At 41.9% G+C, this 6,696-nt stretch overlaps 1 non-coding gene across 1 annotated transcript; it reads left to right on the top strand.

Moving 5' to 3' along the window:
- The first annotated feature begins 6,023 nt into the window (after positions 1 to 6,023).
- TRNAL-CAG (transfer RNA leucine (anticodon CAG)) lies at positions 6,024 to 6,106 on the top strand. The gene has a single exon. It is a non-coding gene; the product is annotated as a tRNA-Leu (tRNA).
- The last annotated feature ends 590 nt before the right edge of the window (positions 6,107 to 6,696 follow it).

The following is a 6,696-nucleotide window of genomic DNA, read 5'->3' as shown; positions in this document are numbered from 1 at the left end:
TCCCTGCTTCAACTGCAGGGGAAGCCTGCTTGCTGCAGAAAGCGATACTCTGGTACCGAGTGATATATATGGCGTGCAACACAAAAGATTTCCTGTTTTCAGTTTATATTACATGACCTGTGGGCTAACTGAAGAAAACATCACTGAGAAAATGCTACATCTACATATACAAGTGTTCCTATTGATACGTTATTTTTCTAAGATTTTGCTGAGTAAAGCTATTTCCACACATAAGCATTTTGGCCATCTGCAACTGCTTGTCAGTGAGCCTGGTTTGAGAACACTGGTTGTAATTGTAACCTCAGGAATGTGTGACCAGCTCGCGGCCAGCTGTGCATGCCCTGACTTTTCCCAGGTGTTAAGATCATGGCCACTTTTGTTCACTCTAATCAATGGGGCAAAATACATTCCCTGTTCTGTCCCACCTTCTACTAAACTCAAGAATTGTTATTTTGTGTGGTTTTGTTTGAGATGTCATTACAAATAAGTAGACAAAGGTGTCCATGTTGTTTCATTTTTGTACATACATGTCATAGTGTGCAGCGTCTGTATGGTGGTATGTATTTAGAGAATTTTAAAGTCCTCAGTGTGCCATGGTCTTACTATGAATTACAAGTGCTGACCCTGCAAATTACAGAAGTGGGTTTTTTTTTTTTTTTAAGCCATTTACTTAAATTTCAACAGCATATATATTTCTGCAGTTTAGCTGGACAGGGTCAGCAGCAACATGTCAGGCACTGGAATGGACTGCCCAGGGAGGTGGTGGAGTCATTGACCCTGGGGGTGTTCAAGGAAAGGCTGGATGTCGTGTTGAGGGACATGGTTTAGTGGGAGCTATTGGGAATAGGTGAACAGTTGGACTGGATGATCTTTTAGGTCTTTTCCAACCTTGATGATTCTATGTTCTAATCATTTTTATTTTAAACATCCATCTAATGATTGTGGGAACACTTACTAGTCTTCTGCTTAACTGGAAGCCCTCCCTAAATCCAAGCTGGAGGTATCTCCACACAGATTTTAGTTTTATTTTCTGTGCCTAAGTAGTGTTATCTAACCCTGTAGCACTTTCCATGAGTAGTATTTGGTGCATTTAATGTGAGGGATGAATATAGCTTATGAATAAGCAGTACGTGTGAGTACAGGTATCCTTTCAGATGCTGTGGAGAGGGAGGGCACTTTGAGTAATCACAAATGGGCTCATTGGCCTTTAGCACTCTGTTTAGTCAAGTAAAATGTTAAGCATGAGATTAATCGATGGATGTGACCATTTGCAGATAATAAGAAATAAATCTTCCTCAAATCACTATGGACGGCAAAAAAAAAAAGCAAAAACAAACAAAAACAACAGTGAGTTGACATTATCTCTATGTAGTCAATAAGGACAGTACCTGAGTTCATAACTTGAGACCTGTTCTTGATAAGATCTGAAAGATGCTTACCTCTGGGAGTAACCTACCTACTCAGACCAGTTTCTGGGCTAGAAGGCATTTAGACCTTCAGGTGGAGCAGATGTGTATCAAGCTAAAAGAACATGAATTATGAACTTAGTACAAAATATAAATGGTATGTATTGAAAGAAAAGGCAGCTCAGGACAAATGCATGAAGAGCTTGACGGTGTTTTAATGCAAAAATAATAGTAGCAAAGCTGGTCAGCCTTCTGCTCTGAATGCATCCCTGCTGTTCTCCAGAAGTCAGCAGGAAGAGACACTTAGTGGGCTTATGACCAATTAAATTCTCCATAATTTAGGTGAATTGAAAAATGGGCATCAGAGTTAGAAATATTTCTGACAATGCCAAGCAGATTCTTTCAAGAACCTAGTAGGTGCAAGTGTGCTCATTGCTGTATGTGAGTACTAGCTGATCTGAGTGAAACAAGCATACAGAACTACTTTGAGAATGTGTGGTGCTTGAAAATTCTGCTTCTGTGGCCTTGCAGAGATCTTATACGATTGGTTTTGATTTTCTTTGACTGCAGTAAGGACACAGCTCTTAAACCAGAACTAGTATTTTTCTCACTGCTTTGAAATCTATAGGGAAAGAGCAATGAGATCTCTGTAAGTTCACAACTGCTGTTGAAAATTTGGATCTTAGGGACTCAGGAGCTCATTTAACCTTGAACGTCAGTGAAGGAATAGACTCCTGAATGCTTGTTTACCTCTTGGAAGTTGTACCAGAGGTGCCTGGGGAGGAAATGATGACACCAACTCTGTGGCAAGACCCGCTTAAATGTAAACTTAGAGCAAGGCAAGCCTCTCTTGCAACTGCAGTATTGTAGAGTACTTGTGCTTGATGATCTTACAGAGGAGGCTGAATTATGTGCTTATTCAAGAGCGCCCTTGTAGTGGAAGTATTGGTCTGCAAATCCTCTCTAAAAAGCAGGAACCATCCTATCTTCAACAGAGGATGCAGGAGAGCTGCTAAGACCTGGGATAAAACCACATGGTACAAATGGCGCGTAAGTGATTTGTGCCTCTGACTGACATCTCTCCAGTGAAGACTCCCAGATATGTACCAGCATTGCAAGATTCCTGAAACCACTGGTCTTCGGTATTTCCTGTGAAATCTAAACCTAATGTTCAAAATCTGCATCAGCACTGAGCTGGTCTGTCCTTAGTTTTCTGTTCGTCAAGGTGGCTTTTCTCATTAGCATAAATCACAGAGCTCCTGCAGCAGTAGCGGTGTCCGTGTGACACGCAGCGCTTCTGCTACTGCCGAGGGATATTTACTGCCCCGAATGCTCTGCCTTGGGTTGCTGCTTCTTTACCTCACTTCTTTCATGGTGACAAGTAATAAGATGAAATGAGTAAGGATTTCTAAGGGGAAGTCGTATACAGTACCGCAGTACTTTCCTCATTCATCTCACGTGAACAAAACACGTTAGCTGAAGGCAAACAAAACGGACCCTTGCTAACTGTAAAAGTTTCAAAACAATGACATAATATCTGATGTGTTGCATTAGTCTGTGGCAAAGAGGTTAAATATCTCTAAATTGTGTGTAACCTCATTGAAGAAATAAGATACTTGTGGGGTATGGGTACATAATGTAAACAGTTTCAAAGGGTGTTTGGCAGTGCCTTGGAATTTGCTCCAAATACTTTCAGTTCAATGGGAGTGAAGGGCCATGCTCTATTACAGCTTCACTCGATATGTTATTTTGGAGGAAGGAGATTTGGAAGCCTATCTGCAATTTTTTTTATAGCCCAGAAGTGTCATTGGTTTGGGAGGAAGTCAGGCTGTGTGCTTGTGTTTCTTCTTACCTGCTCATCTTTCTCACTTAGATTGTTGGTTTTAATTTTCAGGTTTACTTGAGTAACACCTATGTATGTGGTAACACGAGATACATCGTAAAAACATTGTCTGTGACAATTGCTTGCTTTGTATGTGATAGGACCTGATCTGTGCTCGTGCTCTTTCTCAGTTGTTGCTGTTGGAGCGAGAATATCTATTTCTGATGTTAGCTCTGTGAATCTTTCTCTCTGTGCCCCTTCACAAACATTATTATACCTGCTGAGATGACCTCAAATGTCTTCATTACGAGGATTTGAGGACTTACTGGAATAGAAAGTATTTTTTTTTCCAGTAGAGCTTTTGAAGGATCACTAAGAAGTGCTCTGATTCATTGCAGCTTTCAATCACGTTGCCTTCCATTGCGTTTTCATCACATATTGCAACTAAGTAGCATTAATCTGCTCAGTACTTGGGTGGAAGCTGCAGGGAAGGAGCAGAGGTTGGTTTTTCCCTGTGTCCTGTGGCAGCGTGTGAAACCACTTGAGCGGAGCTGTTAACCTTGTTCCTGAAGGCTAACGTAAATCGAAGGTCCTGAGCACGAGGGGTTGTTAAAATTCTCATAGGGCTCTTTATAAGATTTTAACCCCCGTGGTCTGGCTGGGCTCCAAAGTGGGTAATTGCATTCTTCCTACCTAAATTCCCCCTGCAATTCCAATTTGATGCGCTGGTATTCCTCACTTCCTCTCTGCTGCCATTCGCCGTGCAACAGTTGTTGCATTTCATCCCAGAGGTACTTGCTTTGGGTGACAGATGGAGTGCTCTGTGTGCATAGCCTATAAAGCATTTTAAGATCCTTTGGGATGGAATGTAATTTATGATGCTTAATTTTTTTTAAATTATCTGCTTTCTAAAGTGCAGTAGGTTAATCTCAGCCTTGAATGCATGTAAACTGCATGCAACAGCCCTAGAATTGAGATAGGATCAACAACTGCTCCAACTCCCTCTTGAACTTCTTTCCAGAGGTTTTCCGGTAGAAAAGGTCAAACCACAGGAAGTCTGTAAAATAGGAAGAATATGGACTGCATAGCAAGGCTCATGTGAGCTCTGCCTCAACTGAAGTGTGTCTATATGACGTACTCTCTGCTTAGGGATTCTGTTGTGGCCTTTGAAATATCATCCAAACACTCTTCTGAAACAGTTGCTGGTTTTCTCTACAGTCTTATTACACCAGAACTGGCTTTTATTGTAAAAGCAGTGTTAAGTTTAATTAAATTAATGCATACTGATTGGAAGTGTATTGGTATGAATTTTGATGTTATCTCTATGTAGACAAATGAGGAGTTAGTACTCAGCTTTTAAGAAAAGAGAGAAGTAATCTTGTTATATGGCAAACATGCAGAGATTCAAAACCAGTGTTGTCTAAGTACGGGGTTTTCTTTAATGCGTGTCTGTGATGCAAATAGCACATGGTGATGCTGGGAGATTTCTTGGTATTTATTTAGTTGAAAGTTAGTTTCTCTCTTCCTTTCAGTCATGGAGTGGCCCACAATAAATCTGTGTTCCACAGGAAGTCTCTGTACAGCCAGCAAGCACAGGATCACAGAATTGCCGGGTTTGGAAGGGACCTCAAGGATCATGAATCTCCAACCCCTCTGCCACATGCAGGGCCACCAACCTCCCCATTTAGTACTAGACCAGGTTGCCCAGGGCCCCATCCAACCTGGCTTTGAACACCTCCAGGGATGGGGCATAATTCAAGGAGAATGAACTGAGCTTCTATTTCAGAAGGCATAATGGCTTTGCCTTTTTTGTTGTATGTGATGGCCACTGCATTTCACATGCTTCTGGCATTAGTATTTGTTTAGGCCAGGTGTTTCTCTCCTATGCCCAGCAGCACATATGCTGTGAGTAGAAACAGAAGATCCCTGATCATCTTTGCCTTTGTGTCCTGTTTTGCTAAGGGACCAATTCAAAGAGATCTTTTGAGGTGGTCTCAGAAGCAGGAAAGCTGCTCCCCAAGGTTAGGGAAAGCTGAAGACTCTGTAGGTGATCTTCCCTATAGCACAGCAAATGTGATTCCTGTGCCAGAAACTCAAAAATAGATGCATGACTCTATGTAAGTGAGTATGAAGCACTCCTCAAGCTTCTGAGAGCTTCCTGGTGTTACTTCCTCAGTTGGTGTGGATCTCTGTGTCTTGGCTCCTGCCTCAGGCAGTTGTTTTCTGGAGCTTTTTGGAAGTTCTAAAGTGAGGAAAGAAAAACAACGAGAAACTGTCATCAAACTGAAGAAAAAAAATAACCCTCACTATGTAAAATAATAGTAACAATAATAATAATAAATAGGAGCCTGCTGTGACACAGTAAGCTTGAAAAGTTGAAGTGGAAAATCTTGCTAAATCTTTCTTAGTGTGTCAGTGAAAGAACATGCTATGAGCTTTATCCTTCTCTTTAAGCTGTGAAGAAAGCTCAAATAAATTGAATTAAGTAGCTGATACCACATTTAGCTCAATGTACCCTACAGCTCATTTGTTGCAGAGAAAGCAGCCACTACTCAATCTGTAGCCAGGATTAAATGTAAGCCTACCTGGTGAAGGCTTAATAGTTGTTGTTTTGTTTGTTTTTTTAACTCCAAAGGGGAAGCTTAGTTTTATTGCCCTGACCAGTTCAGGTGTATTATAATTTAGAAACAAATTACCATTTAGAATTAAAAAAAAAAACAAAAAAAAAAACAAAAACAAAAAAAAAAAAAAAAACAACAAAAAAAAAAACAATTTTAGGACTGTAATTTCTGTGAGTCAGGATGGCCGAGCGGTCTAAGGCGCTGCGTTCAGGTCGCAGTCTCCCCTGGAGGCGTGGGTTCAAATCCCACTCCTGACAATTATTTTTGGCCTGTAACTAGTGGTGTTCCTTTGGCGTTGGTACTGGGTTCAGTCTTGTTTCGACATCTTCATCAATGACCTGGACCAAGGGGAATAGAGTTAATCCTCACCAAGTTTGCTGCCAATGTGAAGCTGGGAGTAGAGGCTGACACACCAGAAGGAAGTGCTGCCCTTCAATGGGACCTGGACAGAACGGAAAATTGAGCAGGGAGAAACCTGATGAGATTGAGTAAGAGCAGATGTGAAATCCTACATGTGGGGAGGAATAATTGTGTGCCTCAGTACAGGTTTGGGGCTGATCTGCTGGAGAGGAACTTGGTGGAGAAGGACCTGGCTGCCTGCTGAGCAACAGGTCAGCCATCAGCCAGCAGTGTGCCCTTGTGGCCAAGAAAGCCAATGGTACCCTGCGGTTTGCTAAAAAGAGCATGGCCAGCAGGTCAGGGAGGTGAACTTCACCCTGTATTCTGCTGTGGTAATGATGCACCTGTCTCCAGTTCTGGGCTCCTCAGTTCAAAAAAGACAGGGATCTCCTAGAGTCCAGTGGAGGGCCACAAAGATGAGTAGGGGCCTGGAGCATCTCCCATACAA

Source organism: Lagopus muta, chromosome 8 (genome assembly GCF_023343835.1).
Source record: "Lagopus muta isolate bLagMut1 chromosome 8, bLagMut1 primary, whole genome shotgun sequence".
In the NCBI taxonomy this organism is placed as follows: domain Eukaryota; kingdom Metazoa; phylum Chordata; class Aves; order Galliformes; family Phasianidae; genus Lagopus; species Lagopus muta.
Note: the sequence above shows the minus strand (reverse complement) of the source record. Positions and strands in the feature narration are given on the sequence as shown.